Source organism: Pongo pygmaeus, chromosome 7 (genome assembly GCF_028885625.2).
Source record: "Pongo pygmaeus isolate AG05252 chromosome 7, NHGRI_mPonPyg2-v2.0_pri, whole genome shotgun sequence".
Lineage (NCBI taxonomy): Eukaryota > Metazoa > Chordata > Mammalia > Primates > Hominidae > Pongo > Pongo pygmaeus.
In genome coordinates, this window is record NC_072380.2 from 78,376,455 (window position 1) to 78,396,643 (window position 20,189).

A 20,189-nucleotide genomic window follows, 5' to 3' on the forward strand; every position below is an offset into this window, starting at 1 on the left:
GCCGCCACTCACCCATTACTTTCTCATATTCACTCTGCTGCAAGTCAAAGGCCCACTCAGGGCTGGCTCACGTCCCTGTTGTGGCTGGACCAGTCAGGACATTGCTCAGTACTGGGTTTCTGACTGTAGCATCTGGCCTGTTCAAAGCAAGTTTTGAAATTAAAACCACTATCTTTCTACCCAGCTATGGTAAAAATGCTGAAGATTAATTTGGAAGTGTAGGTCACAGCTGTTCTTCAATAACTGGCACATCTGTGTGGACGCTCTTATTTCTGTCTTAGTTCTTTCCTGCTGCTCTAACAACATATCTTAGACTGAGTAATGTATAAATCACAGAAATTTATTGCTCATAGATCTGGGCATTGGGAAGTTCAAGATCAAGGAGCTGGCAGGTTTGGTGTCTGGTGATGGCCCATTTCTAATGATAGTGCCTTCTAGCTGTGTCCTCACATGGTGGAAGGAGCATGCAAGCCTTCTCAAGCCTCTCTTATACGGACGCTAATGCCATCTACCGGGGGTTTACCCTCATGACTTAATCGCATCCTAAAGGCCCTGGCTCTTAACACTATTACATTGGAGATTAGGCTTCAACATATGAATCTGGGGAGGACACAAACATTCAAACCATAGCAAACTCCAATTTAATGAGCTATAAGATAAAGCTGTTTTCTCCAAGCTGGGCTGCTCACTCAGCGGTAGAACATCAATGAGCATTGTATTTGCATTTACCCTTTTGTTCCCAACGTGCTCTGGTGGGTTTGCACAGCATAACTCCAAGTTGTCTTATCTATGTCTTTTTGATGTGCTAAGATCCTTCCCAGGGAATGCAAAACACGTGAGCAGGGTGTGGCTGGAAGTGCCAGCACAGGTGGGAAGGATCAAGCCACTTCCCTTCTCCAGGGGTTCCTTCATGTTCTCAGGGATGTGAGTTCCCCATCCTTAGAGTACAGTCTTTGCTTTCCATCACTGGTTGTTACACTAATAATTAACAATAATAGCAATCATTTACTGAGCAACTTCACAGCACCCTCCGAACTAGGCCCCCTTGTCCACACTCTATTAGAGAAGAAGCCAAGGGGTTATTTGCCAAACACTGACACGGTCAGCAAGTGATAGATCTAGGAGTCTGGCCCTGGGTGATTCAATTCCAGGGCCTATTTTGTTGGCTGAGTCACCATCAACTCCTATGGGTCTTGAGAAATCAGAGTCAAAAACCAAACTTTGAATTGAATGAGACGTAACCCTGTCCTCTGCACATCCAGCACAAAGCACGTGAGCTGGTCTTACTGACATAACTGGACTGAATCTTCCTCAATTGTTTTCCCCATTCCTGTCCTCCAATCATTGACGCAGATGGTGGGATGAGGCAAGAAAGCCAACTGAGTGCAAGCACAGACTGAAGCAGCACCAAAGAGAAGAAAATAACCTCCTTGTACCCAAGTAAGCCTCCAGCAGATTGGGCCCTGTGGGGATCCTTGCACAGCCTCATTGTAACAGCTGTGCCCTGGGTTCTTGTCTCTGCACTATCTATAGACTGTGTGCACAAATGACACTGGTTCCTGCACGCCTCACAGAGAAAGTAACTCAGCTCCTACCAGGCAAGCAGAGACGAAAATATGTCATAGGCTTCTATAGAAGTCATTCCTGTGCCAAGGCCAAAGGACAGGATGGATAGGAGACCAGGCTTTGTAGGAACTCTATATATGGACAGAGGAAGTGAGAAATGGCCTCAACTGACTCCAGAGACCAGACGTGAATATTCTTCATTTTAATTGACTTCTAATTCACACACATGGACCCAGGAATGTTTATAAAACCCCACTTCTGACGTGGACTTAAAGCCTTAGTGACCCTGCAGGAGGAGTTGGAGGTGCTAAGGGAGGGTGAACCCCCTCCACTGCCTAAAGCCTTCCAGTGGCTCCCATTGCCTTTGGGAGGAAGTCCAAGCTCTTTGACCAGTCAGGAGGTCTGCACAGTGTGGCTTCTACACCAGCCCAGGTCACTGCCACACCTGTGCTCCTGGGCTTCTGTAGATTCTCTAACACGTCTTTCTCTCCTTTCTCCAAAGTAGCTATTCCCTATACCAAGCACACTCCTTGCCTGCTGACACCTGCTTATCCTTTGCATTTCTCCTCCTGAGGTTGTCTGAGCTCCCCAGAAACCCAGGTCAGTACATTTCCTAGGTTCTCTCCTAGCCCCTCTGCTCCCCTATTGAAGCACTCATCAGGATGGTGGAAACTGCTTGTTACTCAACAGAAAGCTCCCTGGAGGCAGGGTCCAGATCACCGTACCGTTACTGTCCACAGAGTGGACAATAGCATGGAGAAAACATTAACTGAAAAATGGATGGAGTAAATGAGAACAGGGGTAAAGCTTGATTTTTTCCTTCTGCCCCTGAGAGGCCTCTTCCACTCACTGTTTTCTTGCTGACAGAGTCCATCCAAGAAGGGAATGCCAAGGATCCACCCAAGTTCTCTGGGTTTTGACTGTATCACATCGAAAAATATAATCTGGCTACTATAAAAAAGACTAAAGATAACAATTGTTAGTGAGGGTGTGGAGAAAAGGGTACATTGTTGGTGGGAATGTAGATTGGTAGAGCAATTATGGAAAATAGTATGGAGGTTTCTAAAGAAATTAAAAATAGAACTACCATATGGCCTAGCAATTCCTCTTCTGAGTATATACCCAATGGAGATGAAATCCACCTTGTAAAGATATCTGCACTACCGTGTTCATTTTAATATTATTTATAGTAGCCAAGACATGGAGTCAACCTAAATGTCTGTCAATGGATGAATGGATAAAGAAAATGTGGGGCTGGGGCCAGTGGCTCATGCCTGTAATTCCAGCACTTTGGAAGGCCAAGACAGGAGGATTGCTTGAGCCCAAGAATTCAAGACCAGCCTGGGCAACATAGTGAGACCTCATCTCTACTAAAAATACCAAAAAATCGGCTGAATGTGATGGTGCATGCCAGCAATCCCAGCAACTCAGGAGAGGCTGCAGTGATTGCACCACTGCACTCCAGCTGGACAACAGAGCAAGACCATGTCTCAAAAAAGAAAAGAAAAAAAAGTGACACATATATATATGTGTGTGTGTATATATATATGTGTGTGTGTGTATATATATATATATGATGGAATATCATTCAGCCTTAAAACAAAAAGAGATCTTGCCATTTGCCACAACATAGATGGACCTGGAGGATATTATCCTAAGTAAAATAAGCCAAACACAGAAAGAAAAATATGATCTCACTTGAAAGAGCTCAAAAACACCGAGATAGAGAATTCAACAGTGGTTACCACAGTCTGTGGAGAAGAAATGGTGGAGATATAGGTCAAAGGATACAAAATAGCAGATGTGTAGGATGAACAAGTCTAGAGATCTAATATACAACATCCTCATGTTAATAAAATTGTAGTGCATTAGGGATGTTTGTTAAATAAATAGATCTAAGCTACTCTTGTCACAAAAGAGTAACTATGTGAGATGACAGATCCCTTCATTTGCTTCACTATAGAAATCCATATGTCTGTATGTATCCCACAACATCAAGTTGTAAACCTCAAATATACACAATAATGTTTACTTTAAAAACAAAACATTGTTAGCAAATTAAAAAAAAAAAAGAAAGAAAATACAATCCATAAATCTGGGCCCAGGCTCCATCCATCAGACACCAAAGGCCACACCTGCCATCATCAATCATGGGGCTAATCCTGCTGTCAGCACCAGGAAGTGACGAGAGGGATGCAGGCCCAGCAACTCAGGGACACAAGCTTTGGCAGCTTGCCTTTGGATACTCAAATAGAGTGTCTAAGAAACAAAGAGGGCTGGGCGTGGTGGCTCAAGCCTGTAATCACAGCACTTTAGGAGTCAGAGGCTGGAGGATTAGTTGAGCCCAGGAGTTTGAGACCAGCCTGTGCAACACAGGGAGACCTCATCTTTACAAAAATAAAAATAAAATAGCTGGGGGTGGCGGTGTGCACCTGTAGTCCCAGTTACTCAGAGGCTAAGGGGAGAGGATCACTTGAGCCTGGGAGGTCGAAGCTGCAGTGAGCTATGATTGTGCCACTGCACTCCAGACTGGGCAACAGAGCAAGACCTTCTCTCAAAAAAAAAAAAAAAAAAAAAGGAAAAAAAAGAAAAGAAAAGAAACAAAGCAGACTTCTGTATATAGTGGGTGGAGAGATCCTAATAAAATGTTACTTTGTCATTTAGATATATATGAATTTTTCACCTGGATTAAAGATATACTAAATTTTCTTTATGAATAAAAACATGCTGCCAATTAACATTGACCTGCTGAAAAGAAGGAAAGCCAACTCTGATTCTTTTTAATGTCTGAGTAAGGTGGCAAATAGGTCTCTTTATTAGTATGGTTAACGTGATTAGGCCAGAGGCTATTTCAGCATTTTCCTGCCTTTGGAATTGTCTGATTAGGACTTTGGGGGAATAGCAGCAACGTACCTGTGAGTCCTAACTGCAGCGTCTGCCCTCATAATAACTACATGGGAGGACTCACACCCTCAACATCCTCCAGAAGACAGCCCAGGGAAGACAACTTTTAGGCTGTCCACCCATTTCTCAACAATCTCTCTTCTCTGGAAAGCTAAGTGCCCCAGACATGTTCGCACTCTGTGACCACCTCTCCTGGTACTGGGCAACTAGATTGGGCTAGAGCTGGAAATTTGCAATCAGGTCTATGAGCATCCAGTCTCAATCTGGGCTGGTCCTGTGAGCACAGGAGATTAAACACACACACACACACACACACACACACACACACACAGAAGAAGAAGAAGAAGAACAGGGCCTCTGAGGACAGCCAGCTTCTGCTGAGTGGACCGAGCAGCAGAGAAAGTCCATGTGGAGAAATGGAACAGGAGTCAGCTGTGAAGTAAGCAACGAGGAAGGAGAGAGAGGAGTACTTCCTGGGTTCCCTTACTGCTCCCTCCCTGCCAACGCTTTCCCTTCTAACCCCTGGAGCCCTGTCCATGGCAAACCAATCACTCCACACCCTCAAACTCCATAGCGTTCTGCCTCCCCATGACTGACATCCCTTGAGGTGGTTGACAGCGGCTCACAAAGCCACTGACCTTGGTACTGCACCATGTTTATCTCCCAGATCATAACTGCACAGAAACGTTGCTTTCCCAGCACCCAGCCCAGGATTTAGTGCAGCAGATGTGCTCAATAAATATTTAGTGAGTGAGTATCAAAATAACTTTCCTTGAAGGCTTCTTGAGTGGAGGTTGTTCATTCACTCCCCTCCCACACACCATGAAGACAGATGGACATTCTTCCTGCTTCTAGACATCACTCCTCCTCTTTTATTAAAAAAAAAAAAAAAAGTATCAACAAAAAACCAACAACTACTCCTCTCTGAAGTTTCTGACATCACGGTCATCCACCCATCTCAACTTTATTCCCCAAATCAAGTTCTCTCCATCCTACCAGGCACCTCACAGCCTGTGGTTTGATTCCATCCCCAACAATTCCTCCTCAAGGTTTCACAGAACCCATTTCAGAACAACACTTGGGAATGGCCTGGTGAGAAATTATGTGCCTAGTCTCAGGGTTACTCCGCAACTGGGACTAAGTATGTCAAAGAGGAGAGGTGAGTCCATTGTGTGAGTGTGGCTCATGCAAGTGCTAAAGTAGAAAATCAGCTTTGAAAAAAGGCTCTTTCTTTTAATAATAAGTAGAGTTCTTAGTTCTCTATTAAAATTGAACTGGGTAAACATTACAGCTGTTAGCACTTCTCTAAGACAAGTACTCATTTAGCACCGTGGATAATAACCTGGAATTTTTTTTTTTTTTTTTTTTTAGACAGTCTTGCTCTGTTGCCAAGTTGGAGTGTAGTGGCATGATCTTGGCTCACTGCAACCTCCCCCTCCCAGGTTCAAGAGATTCTCGTGCCTCAGCCACTGGAGTAGCTAAATACCCTGAATTTTTATATTCCATCAAGCACTGAGACAGAACAACGACATCTATTTATCTCCCTTTTCACACTGTACAAAACAAAGATAAGGAAGATGCCTCTGGAATGATGATAGGTGTGTTGGTACATTGATCTAGTCTCCTTTTATAAGGCTCTGATTAGTTCTGTGTGGCTCAATTAGTACAATTACATCCAAGGGGAGAAGTCCTACAAAGAAAACTACAATTAAACACAGTACATCTACCTTTGCCTCTCTTTGAACCCCTCGCATTTTTTGGTTTCTGCATAACTGAGAGCTGTGCATATGGAGAACTTAGCACAGAGAGCAATGTTGGCAATTGCTAACTAACATTGCTAAGGAAGACTTAACGGTGTAAGTGCCAGAGAGCTTCTTCTTGTAGAATCAGAGAGCAGGTCAGCTGTGTGATCCCCTGCCTGCAGCAGAGGCTGTGAAGGAAGAAGCCTCACATGCCCAGCCTGGCAAGCAGGGTGCAACTGCCCCCTCTCCCAACAAAAGATACCTGGCTATCACCAAATCGCAACATCCCTGATGCCAACCAACTAGATAATTCAGACCTAAGTTATTTCTAGGAAGCTTGAGGTAAATTTATCAGACTGTTGCCAAAGTCTATGCTTTACTTATAGACAGGAACATATGGGCTGATTGAACCATTTCCAGAAAGACAGTCTGGTCATTGGGAAATCTGACTGATGAGGGCTGGGAGGGAGAAGTGACACTGTTGACAGGAAAAAGGAGAAATTTAAAGGAGCAGCAAGACTCTCCTCCTCATAGAGAAGAGCAATGGACCAGACAGAGGCATCCCAAGAGTGACTGGAAAGTTTCAGGAATGTCAGTGCCTTTAGAGTCATGGGTTTGTTTGTTTTTTTAATTTTTAATTGCAAATTATAATTGCAATATATTTATGGCATACAAGGTGATGTTTTGATATATGTATACAATGTGGAATGACTAAATCAAGCTAATTAATATCTCCATCACATCACATCCTTATTTTTAATGGTGAGAACATTTGAAATTTACTGTCTTAGCAATTTTGAAATATGCAATACATTATTATTAACTTTAGCACCACGCTGTGCAATAGATCTCAAAAACTTATTCCTCCTGCCTACCTAGAACTTTGTACTCTTTGACCATCTCCCCATGGATATAGATGCAAAAATCCTCAACAAAATACTAGCAAACCAAATTCAACAGCCATTAAAAGAATCATCTACCATGATCAAGTGGAATTTATTCTTGGGATACAAGGATGGTGTTTTAAAGCCCTAGGCCTTGTTGAAGAGTACTTGAATTTGTTTTGATAGAAATGGTATCTTGTTAGTTTTAAATTAAAATAATCCGCACAGTGATATTCATCTTATCCTGTTTATAACAGTGAAAAGCTGGCATTCTATGTATGAGAGAACATAATTAAATAAAATAAGGTAACTCCACTCAATGGACTATTATGATGTAATCAAGCCAAGGATTCAAAAAAGAACATTATACAATGGAAAATGCTTAAGATGCAATGCTAAGTCAAAATATGAAGGGAATCAAAGTGTACATAATGTTTACTATGATTTCACATTTTTTAAATAAAATTTAAGCCAAAAAATACATGGCCTGGCACAGTTCACCAAAGTACAAATGGTAGATATGTTTAGGTGGTAGGATTACAGACTTTTTCTTCCTTCTGCATACCAGTATGTTTCAAATTTAATGATCATGCACAGGTTTTAATGGATATATTTTATAAAAAATAATTACTTGAAAATATAAGTAAACTATCTCAATAGCCACACTATAAAAATCGCAGGGAATCAAAATATGAAGGTAAGGAAACCACTCTATGAAACTAAACTATTCACCTATTAAGAAGGTGAAGGAAAGCTGAAAAGACTTACAAGTTAGCAGAGCAATTACTCTCTGGAAGAAAAGAAAAACATGAGACTGATGCTTCAGACAGTACCCCTCTTTTGCTTTACCGCAAGGAAAAGAAGGAGCAAACAATGCTTTTCTTCTGGGAACTAGAATCAGGTGAGAAGGCTGTCCTTCACCTGCTGCATTTTTTATTTTGATTCCCCTGGACTTACAAGGGTTTTCATAACCTTTCTGTTCTGAAACTCCCAGGAACTAGAGTCGGAACCCAGGTACCACATATATCCTGAAACAACTGCAATTTCAAAAGATGTTTGCAGTCCATTGGGAGAGTGTGTTCCTGCAGATGTGAGCTCTCTGTGAGCAAGGATCAACTTTGTCTTATTCACTATCGCAAACCCAATGCCTAGCACGGTGCTTGATTCCAAAGGATGTCTCAAAGCACGTTTGTTGAATGAATGTTTTTTTCAATATTTTCTCAGAATCAGGGTTTGCCTAAGCAGAGACTGGAGTTCAAGGTTAGTCGAAAATTGTATTTTATCCTATTTAGGTGTTTTTTTCTTAAACATGCTATGGCAACATGTTATTTAGACAAATAATTTTGCTATTTTAATTAGTTTAAAAATTGTTCCAATTAACATGTGGTGTTACCTTTAACTAGTTATTCACCCATAGGAGAAAGAAGTTGAAGCCAGTCAGCACTATCCACCTAGTGCAATTTATCTGGATTATAGGCAGGCTGCAAAGAAGGACATCAACAGCCTCTGGGATACTACACTTGTAAACCCCAGCCTACCTCGTGATAACAATCGTTCCATTAATCCTAACCATTCCTGGGAAGGATGCCTGTGGGACTGCCGTTTGGCGCCAGGGCTGGGAGGAAAACAGGAGCCGCCATGTTTAAACTTCAGAGCCGATAGGTGGACCAGGAGAACTGGTGCCAGACAGTGTCTCCCATGATGCCCTGCTCTGAGACTCTTCCCACAGGCACCACTGGAAGCCCAATTCAGTCAAAATTGCTTTTGTGCTAAATTGCTTTTCCTGTCACCAGTTTACAACACGTCACTGGTTCTTGTGCTACACAGACAAATTCAAAGATTTCACTGGCTTTTTCCTGTCCTGTCAGCTATCCAGCTGTCTACCATCTCCACAATGAAGGGCTCTGCAGCTCCTCCGAATGAATATAATAGTAAAAATGCTTTAAGCAAGTGAGGTCCTGGCAGTGTTCAAGGGCTTCCTCATTCCGTATCAGACCTTCACGTTAACCTTCACACGGTGAGAATTGAGAAATGAAATTAGAAAAACCTTTAAGGAAATGGATTGTTGAGTTTAGCAAGAAGAGCCACGTTAACAAAGTCTTTCAAGTGTGGGAATGGCTTCTGCACTGTGAAGAGCTAATTCTCATCTCCTCTAAACCAAGAACAAGAAGAGCCTCGTTCAAGAGCAGGGCATCGTGGGAGACACTGGCTGGCAACAGTTCTCCTGGTCCAGCCACCAGCCCTGAGGTTTAAACAACTGAAACAAGAAGAGTTTCAGTTGAAACTTGAGGGATTTCATGTAGATTTCACTTACCTTTGTTTCTGTGACATTCTTTCCCTAGGATTCTCATCTTTCTGAGAAGTTTTTAAACAATTCAGTCTGAATGCAGAAGACAGAACAGATGGCCTTTAAGGACCTTCATCTTTAAGATGATGGACAATTCAAGAGCTTCAAGAGGAAACTGTAGCTTCAAGAGGAAATTGTCCTTTGATGGTCATTTCAATTCTAACAAACATTTTTAAAACACCAGGCACATATTCTCATACAGATGATGGCCTGGCAGCATTCTCATCCATTTCAACCTACTGATTGATTTCTTCTCTTCCTTATTGAGTACTGTCCACTTTTCCTCCAACTGGGGCTCTGGCCCTTTCATCCTATTCAGGTCCTTGTGCACTCACACTATTTCCTCTGCAATAAAGGAGGGTCTATTCCCCTTAAATTATACAGTCCCCTTAAAAAGGAAGATTATTGACCACTATGTCTTGGTCAACTTCCAACATGGGAAATTATTTTGCCTCCCTACAGTTTCCCCTGTCATTCTAATTAGAAATTCTATTTAATATCCCACTCAAAATAAAACCTGTTGCAGAAGGGGCTGCCTCAGAGGGACCTGCCTTTTCCAGCACAGGGGAGGCAACATTTCCGAGATGCATGACTAATACTCCTCGGGCAGAGGCTGAGTACATTGGGTTCCTTTGGGAGCAAAGGTACCTCCAAAAGATCAAATTAGTTTTCATTTTATGCCTGAGGGAGGCAATCCCACAAGACAGATTTTTTTTCCCTCCAGCATTTTGCAGCATATTCTCAGATTAAGAATCAAGACAAGAACTGCTTGGTAATATTGTGTGGATGACGCATTACATGGGGCTGATTCTGTGAGATCATGTCATCTTGTTCTGTTAGAGCAACTCAATGTGCCTTCCCTGTGCACCCCAGCTCTGTGAGTCACCGCGTGATATATGTCCAGGAAATGCAAAACGGTGCTGAAGACTAAAACAGTGCTAAAAACTCAGAATTAAAAAATTGAGGCTTCCGGCCTGGGAATGGAGAGTAAAAAAAGTAAACTCTGAGGTGGGGAGCAGGTCTTCATTTCTGTTTTTCTTTTCATTTGCCTCTATCCTTATTTTTGGTGTTATTTAAGTATAGGATTCTCAAGGGATCATAGTTTATAAATAAGCACTGTAGATAGTAACTGTTTTTGAAGTTTTATTTGCCTCAAAAATGAAGTTTATTTTCACCCCACATCCTAAGAAGATTTTGTTATCAAAAAATGACTAAATATCTGTGTGTAGAATGTACAGGATGAATGCTAAATACCATTGGCTAAATAAGCTCCACTCATGCCTAGAGAGTCCTGTAATACAAAACATACATACAAAATATATACATATATACATACAAAATATATACAAATTTACAGCATATTTGAATGACAATAGAATGAACAAACTATCAAAAATAATCTAACAAAGACCAAATATAAATTTAGTCTTATCCAAATACTTTCAATAGAAAAAAATTATGTGCTGGACCACAAACAGTGAGAATTCAAAGTTTAAAATCTTAGGCCGAGCCAGGAGGATCACTTGAGCTCAGGAGTTTGAGACCAGCCTAGGTAACATCGTGAGACCTTGTCTCTATTTAAAAAAAAAAAAAAAAAGAGTTTAAAATCTTTTCTTCTTTTGCCTCTATCTTCTAAATTTCAGTTAATAAAAGAATTGGTGAACCTAAGTTTGGTGAGCCAAACTTGCAGAAAAAGATAGAAACAGCAGAGATTAATCAAGCCAAGATGTTAACAAGGATAGAATCTCTTTCTGTCACAGTTGACCTTTCCAACCTAGTGCATAATACTTCTCACTCCAGGATCTTAAGGCACTAGGACAGCCACACAAATTAGCAGGAGTCCAGACCCCCAGGGTTGAAAAGTAATCAGACAGAGTACATGATAAATACCACCCATTCCTCAAAACCACCATCCTTCTCCTGTTCGAAGTATACTTTAATGGGCAGGGCAGCATCTTTCTGGGCTTTGAATGCTACAGGCCTGATTTAGACCAAAGTCTGGTTAAATCCAAAGAGGTTTGCCCCATTAAGCTGCCACTGTGTTCCATGGAGGGTGAATTACTCAGGGTAGTCACTTCAACAGGCAAAATACACTGGAACCATTACTGGGTTTGGAAGTCAGCAGACCAGGCGGAACCTGAAGGATCCTCTGTACCCAAACACTCACACCCCAGAGGAACTTCCATTCTCTCTGCCCCACACTCCACTTGTCTGACAACATGGAGCAATGAGGTGCCCTGTACTGGGCTGGGGCTGAGGACCCAGTGGGGCTGCCAAAGGAACATCATGTTATGGATGCACATGTGCCTTTACAATGCATTTTCTTTGGCTTGGCAGCTGAAGCATGGTATGTATAGGTGGCGGATGGTGGGTGGCAGGTGGAAAACTAAGAACCAACTTTGCTTTTTCCCAATTTTCAGGGCCAGCCATGGGAAACATCACTAGTGGTCCCAAATGAGTTCAAAGTGAGTGCCCTGGAGGAAATAGTAACTATTACAACTATAAAATATGCTCTCAACATTTGGGAGTTATAATGATGTTCATCCAAGAGCTTAGACATCATGGCAATGGCATGGCCTAAAATCAATGTACAAGACTAAATGATATGTGAACAAGTCTGAGACAAGATGACTCCCAGGCCTGCAGGTTTAATTATAGCTTGATTGAAAGTAATTATTGTCTTAAAAAGCCATATCAATCACAAAGATTGGTCAGTCATGGAAGGTATTGATATTTATGAAAGATAATTTAATCATTGCATAGATAGACATCACAGATACCTGGAAATGGAATACCATAAACCTATGTTTTCTAAATTACCCTTGGCTAGAAAAGGTAACTGAAACCAGAGGCAACGATTCTTCCTTAGCTAATTTTTTCTTAACTTTGAGATAACTGTAGATTCACATGAAGCAATAAGAAACAATAGAGAATAATCCCATGTACCCTCTACCCAGTGTCCCCCAATAGTAACATCATGCAAAACCATGGTGCAATATCATAACCAGAATATTGACACTGACAGAGTCAAGATAGCATCTTCACTACAAGGATCTCTCATGTTGCCCTCTTACAATCACATCCACTTCCTTCTCCCTTGACCTCTCCCTTAGCCCCTCCCACCTCTGCATCATTTACCCCTGGCAACCACCAATCAGTTCTCCAGTTCTATAATTCTGTCATTTCAAAAATGTTATATAAATAGAATCACACAGTATGTAATCTTTTGGATTTTTTTTTCACTCACAATAATTCACTGGACATTTATCCAAGTTGCTGCCTGTACCAATAATTTGTTCCTTTTTACTGTGTAATAGTATGGATATACCACAGTTTGTTTAACTGCTCACCCATTGAAAGACATTTTTTATTATTTCCAATTTGGGGATATTATGAGTAAAGCTGCTATGCACAAACATTAAGAAGTTTTCATTTCGCTGGGGTAAATGCCCAAGGGTACAATTGCTGGGTCATTAGGTAAGTGCATGTTTAAGAAACTGCCAAACTTTTCCATAGGTTCTGTACCAGCTTACATTTCCACCAGCAATATAATCCAGTTCTTTTCATCTTCTCCAGCATCTGATATTGTCACTATTTTTTATTTTAGCTATTGTGATAGGTGTGTAGCAATATCTCATTATGGCTTTAATTTGCATTTCCCTAATTCCTAATGATGTTGAACACATTTTTCATGCGTTTATTTTCCATCTGTATATCACTTCCAGGGAAATGTCTTTTTGTGTCTTTTGACCACTTTCTAGTAAGATTATTTGTTCCTTTATTATGCTATTGAGTTTTGACAGTTGTTTATTTATTCTAATACTAGTGTTTTGTTGGATATATGGCTTGCAAATATATTCTCTCAGTCTGTTGCTTTTCTGTTATTGGCTTAACAGGGTCTTTCACAGAGCAAAAGTTTTACATTTTAATCAAGTCCAATATATCAATTTTCATTTTATGAACCATGTTTTGGTGTCCAGCCTAAGAACACTTTGCCTACCCCTAGATCCTGAAAATCTTATCCTGTGTTTTTTCTGTAAGTTTTATAGTTTTGCATTTTACATTTACGTTCACAATCCATTTTGAGTTAAATTTTGTCTAAGCTATGAGGTTTAGATGGGGTTAATTTTACTGCGTCTGGATGTCAAACTCTTCCAGGACCTTTTGTCATAAAGTTTATTCTCCCTGCATTGAATCGCTGTGGCACCTTGGTCAAAATCAGTTGGGCATATTTGAATGGGTCTTTTTCCGGGTCTTCCATTCTGTTCCATTGACCTATGGCTCTACTCCTCCCCTTCTGTTCCTCCATGAATGCCAAACAATCTTGATTACTGTTGTTACATAATTAGCCTTGAAATTGGATAGTGATTTCTTTCACCTTACTCTTCTTTTTCAAAATTGTTTCAGCTATTCTAGTTCCTTTGCCTTTCCATATAAAGTTTAGAATAATCTTGTCTATATATTTTATAAAAAGTCTTGTAAGGATTTTGATAGGAACTGCATTAAACATGCACAGCAAATTGGAGAGGATTGACATAATTTCCATCCTGAATTTTCTAATTCATGAACATGATATGTCCATTTATTTTGAGCTTTGATTTTCTTATCAGTATTTTGTTTGTAGTTTTTGGAATAAAGTCCTGTTTGTATTTTCTTATATTTATGCTATTTTGTATTTGAGCAGTTGTAAATGGCATTTTTCTTTTAATTTCAGCACACTTTTAGTGTTCATTGCTAATACATAGAAAAATAATTAACTTTTCTATGTTGATCTTGTATCCTGTGACCTTGCTGAATTCAATTAATAGTTCTGTTCTATGAGTTGAGGTCTTCTTCTCCTTCTCCTTCTCCTTCTCCTCCTCCTCCTCCTGCTGCTGCTTCTTATGTAGGTTCATTGGGATTTTCTACGTAAACATTCATGTCATCTGCAAATAGGGACAGACATATTTCCTCATTTCCAATATGTGTGTCTATTATTTCCTTTTCTTGCTTTGTTGCAGCAGCTAGAACTTCCAACACTATGCTAAATAAGTGGTAAGAGCAAACATCTTTGCCTTGTTCCCATTTTTAAAGAGAGGCATGTAGTCTTTCACCATTAAGCATGATATTAACTTTAGGATTTTGGTCAATTTACTTTATCAAGTTGAAGTTCTTTATTCTTATTTTTCTAAGAGATTTTTTGAACAAAAAATGGATGCTGAATTTTTTCAAAAAACTTTTTGCATTGATTGATATGATTATGTGATTTTTCTTCTTTAGCCTGATACTATGGTGGATTACATTGTTTGACTTTCAAATGTTGAACCAGGCATGCATTCCTGAAATAGACCTTATTTGGTCATAGAGTATGTTAATTCTTTTTATAGAATTCCAAATTCTGTTTACCAATACTTTGTTAAGACTTTTGTGTCTATATTCACAAGGGATGTTGTATTCATCTGCTGTTTTCTTTTTCTTTTTTGTACTGTCTTTATCTGGTTTTGGTATCAAAGCAATATTGGTTTTTCATAAAATGTTAGAAGTGTTCCCTTCTCTTCTATTTTTTGAAAATATTGTGTAGAATGGTGTTAGCTCTTCTTTAAACACTTGTTAATAGTCTCTGATTAAAATTTCTAAGTCTGGAGATTAACTTAGGACTTTTTTAATGAATTTGAAATCCTGGATAATTATAGGGATACTCAAATTGTCTATTTAATTTGGGTGAGTTATGGTAGTTTGTGTTTTTCAAGGCATCAATCCATTTAATCTGAATTGTCAAATCACGCAGAGTTGCTCACAATATTCCCTTATTATCTATTTGATACCTGCAGGATCTTTAGTGATATCCCGTTTCATTCCTTATGTTGGTAATTTGCATATTATCTGTTTTCGTCTTCATCACACTTGCTAGAAATGTGTCAATTTTGTTGATCTTTTCAAAGAGTTTTCTTTTTGTTCCATTGGTTTTCTCTATTTTTATTTTTAATTTCATTGATTTCTGCTCTTTATTATTTATTCTATTTTATTTGTTTTGGATTTATTTTGCTCTTCATTTTCTAGATCCTTGAGGTGATAGCTTAGATTATTGATTTCAGACTTTTTCTCTTTTCTAATGAAAGCATTTAGTGCTATAAATTTCCATCTCAACACTAATTTAGCTGTGTCCCACAATTTTTGATATATTATACATTAATTTTCATGCAGTTCAATTTTTTTACTTCAATATAATATTTGACCCATGGATTATTTAGAAGTGTGTTATTTAGTTTCCAAGTGTTTAGAGATTTTGCTGTTGTCTTTCTTTTGGTGATTTCTGGTTTAATTTTATTTTGGTCAGAGAACACATACTATAGGAGTTCTATTCTTTAAAATTTGTAAGTTTGTTTTACAGCCTAGCATATGGTCTCTCTTGGTATATGTTTCAGATGCATTTTTAAAAAATGTGTGTACTCCTGTTGTTAGGTGAAGCTTTCTATAAATATAAATTAGATTCTGTTGGCCAATGATACTGTTGAGTTCTTCTGTGTCCTTGCTAATTTTCTGTCTAGTTGTTCTATCAATGTTAATAGAGAAATATTGAAATCTTCAACTATAACTATGAATTTGTCTGTTTCTCTTTTCAGTTCTATCAGTTTTCACTTCGCATATTTTGCAGTTCTGTTGCTTGGTGTGTACACCTTCAGGATTACTATCTTTTCTTGGTAGATTGACCTTTTGTTACTATATAATGTTCCTTCTCTGTAATTTTCTTTGCTCTGACATCTACTTTGTATGCTATTAGTATAGCCACTCCTGATTTATTTTGGTTAACATTTGCATGATATATCTTTTTCCATCTTTTCACATTCAACCTTTCTATATTATATCTGAGGTGTATTTCTTATAGACAGCATATAGTTGTGTTGTTTCTTAATATACTCTGCCAATCTCTGTCTTTTAGTTGGTATATTTAAATGATTTACATTTAATGCAACTATTGATACATTATGGTTTAAGTCATTTTATTTTTTGTTTTCTGTTTGTTCTCTCAGTTTTTCATTTCTCTTTCTTTTTCCTATTTTCCTGTGGGTTACTTGAACATTTTTTAGAATTCCATTTAGATTTATCTATATATATTATCTATAAATATATATTTAAATGGATCTTTTTGTATAGTTTTTCTGTGGTTGATTAGGTTTTACATTATATATTCATAATATATACCTCTACTGACACCATGGGGTTCAGAGATGTGGTCTCATTACCACTGAGTGGTGATGAAAGTCCTGACTCTCTTCTAGGTTTCTTCTGACACCTGCTCAGGTGAGGTTCTGCTTGTTGCAGTCTGGTGAGGATGAGAGTCTTTGTCATAGATTTTCTGTGGTGGTTAACTGGAATAGAGTGGTTTCCTAAAAGTTTTTTGTCTTGCTAAGCTGTCCTGTACCTGGTCCTCTGGCTAAAGAAAGCAGTTTTGTGTGTTAGGGCATGCGTGTGTGTGTGTGTGTGTGTGTGTGTGCGTGCGCACGCGCACGTGATGTTTCCAGGTTGCCAGCTTATTACACTTTAAGTCTGAGACTTAGACCAAAAAAAACATCCAAAGAACCTACCACTATATTGTTCCTTGGGTTCTGAGGTCTCTAGCTGCTCTGCCTTCTTCCATCTTTCAGAATCTTCTTATGTTAATTTTATAAACACTGTCTAGGGTTTTTTAGTTGTACTTAGCAGAAAGAATAGGGAAAAGTATGTCTACTCCATCTTCCCAGAAGAAGAAATGCTTCCTCTTTAGCTACTTCATGAAGAATATTTAAAGAAATAGAAAATTGGCACAGGTGTTTTAAAAAGACAAAGCACCACCTAGTCATTACATTGTCAGGTAAATAATATACTAATTATCATAAAATTCAAGTTTAATCTGTATTTATTCTGATACGCAGCATCAGAAAATTGGGTTTCTTTTTAAGGCAAAGACAAGCTTTCTTGATGAATAGTTTGTTTTAATATTTAAAAACTTGTTGAATTCTAATCTTGACATCATATTGTTATATCAAAGTATATTTGTACCAACTTGCTAGTAAATGCTTATATTAGTGGCAAGTTACAGATAAAACAAGTCTCTGATTAAATTTTGCCACAAATATAAGCATTTATTAGCAGCTAGCACAAAGCAATTGTTTTTTAGCTGGAAGAAGTCCTAGGCTCTGTCTTCTTAAGTGTTCCGACTATACCTTGCATTTTTTAAAATATCAAGAAAAACATTAATTCCAGAAGCAAAATTCGGTTAACCTCTCAGTCAGTATCAAGTGACGAGAATCTTCTAAATTGTGGGAATTTAAGAGCATATCATATTCAAATCTCAAGCACCAACCCCATATGTAAAGGGAGATGGGCTTCCTAGCTTCTTACGCTCCTGTGTGCAGAGTGGGAAAGCATCTTTAAAATATTTTGGTCAGTCCATATAGCTTACAATCCAATAATTTTAGGGAAAAATAAACAATTTCTAAAAGCCATTGTACAAAATAGCAAACCACTAATTATTACCCCACTTACAATGATAACAAAATGTCTGGTCCTAGAAGTAAGTTCAAGAGATCTGTTGTACACGATGATGACTATAGTTAACAACATGAATATTGTTTACATGGCAATTTCTAAAAGTAGATTTCAAGTGCTCTGACTACATAAAGTGTTGTGTAAGGTAATGTATATGTTAATTAGCATAATTTAGCCATTCTACAATATCTACATATATCAATATATCATGTTATACATCGTAAACATACACAATTTTTCTTTTCAATGAAAAAAATAAAAATAATAATAAGGTAAAATAAAAATGGCTGTAGAGTATGTTGTCTGGTGAAATATAAACTAACCATCCCTGGAAACACACATTTTACTTGAGGCAAATGACTGCCCAAATTTAAGTGGAGTCCAAACAATTCGAATGCATGTACATATATCACATGTATATGTTGAAGTATTTAAAATATGATTATTGACCCCCTAGTTCAACACTGTTTTAAATAACTTATTATTCTTGTTTTCAACAACCCACTTGGAAGAAGCAACACATTCACATGAGGAATGATACATATGACTCCTCCACACCAAAAATTGTGAAGCACATTACTATCATATTTGTATGCTATTGAAACTCTTTCTGCCCTTTCTCTCTCTCTCTCTCCCCTACCCCCCGATTTTGTTTTGTTTTGTTTTGTTTTGTTTTGTGACACAGTCTCGCTCTGTTGCCCAGGTGGCACAATCACAGCTCAAGGTAATTTCAAATTCCTGGGCTCAAGTGATGAGCCTGCCTCAGTAGCTGGGACTACAAGTAGCTAGGACTACAGGTGCATGCCACCACACATGGCTAATTTTTGTATATTTTGTAGTGAGGGGGTTTCACCATGTTGCCCAGGCTGGTCTCAAACTCCTGGCCTCCAGCAATCCTCCTGCCTCAGTCTCCCAAAGCACTGGGATTACAGGCGTGAGCCACTACACCCTGCACCCAGCCCGTTTTCTCATTTTTTCATGAAAACATCCACTAATGTCACTCTAAGCATCATAGACGGCAGAGTCAATCTCAGAGGTGGGAAAGGACAGGAGGAAGGTAGTAGTGGACAAAGCATTTTACCTTTTCCAGCAACACAGTAGCTGGTGGCCACCTTGTGTTATAGAGTCACCCTTATAAGCCCCTGGTTTTCTGTAAGCTTCTGAAAGTCAGTGCTTTTCTGAAGCTTATATTAGGGTGGAATACATACAGCATTCTTTAGAACGGCTATTTTCAGAGTTAAAAAAATTATATTCTAGTAGAATAGGGAAAGGGGTTGTTAAAGCCCACCCATAAGCCTACCACTGCCCAGGCCCCTCCCATGTGCTATAGGCTAAACAGTTGTATTTCCCCAAATTCTTAAGTTGAAACCTAATCACACAATGTGACGATATTTGGAGGTGGGGCTTTCGAGGGGTGAGTAGGTCATGAGGGTAGAGCCCTCATCAATGGGATTAGTGCCCTTATGATAAAGAGACCCCAGAGAGCTCTCTCACCTCTTCCACCACGTGAATTAAAGTGAGATGACAGCCATCTATGAACCAGAGCAGGCCCTCGCCAGACACGAAAATGCACCTTGATCATGGATGTCCCAGCTTCCAGAACTGTGAAAAATAAATTTCTGCTATTTATAAGCCACTCAGTTTATGGTATTCTGTTATAGGAGCCCAAATGCACTAAGACACCATGAAAGTGGTCCTCAAAATGTGGGTGCTGTCACACATTTACCAAGTCAAAATCTCTAGATTTAAGTTCTAGAGCCAGCATATTTGTCAACCTTCCAGGTCACTTGAGAGAACTCCACCTTCAGGTCTGTGGATCATGGTTTGAAAATCACTGTTACAAAGTTAGTTTAATAATTAATACAACACAGAGAAAAAAAATCAGATCTTTATGGGAAATATTAAATAGAAGCAGAACAACCAAAAGCTCCAGTCACAGTGAACAATTAAAGGGCAGCCACCACAGACAGCATCCTTGGAGCCCAGAGCAGTCCCAAGCCCAGCCCCGGGTACCTTCCTGTCACTTCTGCTTCACTGAGTTAAGAAGTGAATGGTAATATAGGAAATGGTAGGAGTATCCTTTCAAACTCCTTTCTTTATGAAATAACCTTTTTTAAAAAATAGTAACTAACAAAGTCTTATTGAAACATAATAAAATGGATACTTGGCATTTAAAGGGAAATCTCTTAGTCAAGCAATGGCATTAATAAAAGGCATTTCTTCTGAAGTTGACAACAA

At 39.0% G+C, this 20,189-nt stretch overlaps 1 long non-coding RNA gene across 2 annotated transcripts in view; it reads right to left on the reverse strand.

The window, feature by feature from the left end:
* Nucleotides 1–19,547, reverse strand: part of LOC134740015 (uncharacterized) — a 76,963-nt gene extending 57,416 nt beyond the window's left edge. The window contains exon 1 of one of the 2 annotated variants that reach the window (XR_010127219.1): nt 19,446–19,547. This is a non-coding gene — a long non-coding RNA (uncharacterized LOC134740015). Of the gene's footprint in view, nt 1–8,634; nt 8,808–19,445 lie in introns of those variants that run through there. The other variant, XR_010127220.1, reaches the window with a different exon arrangement.
* Nucleotides 19,548–20,189: the final 642 nt, after the last annotated feature.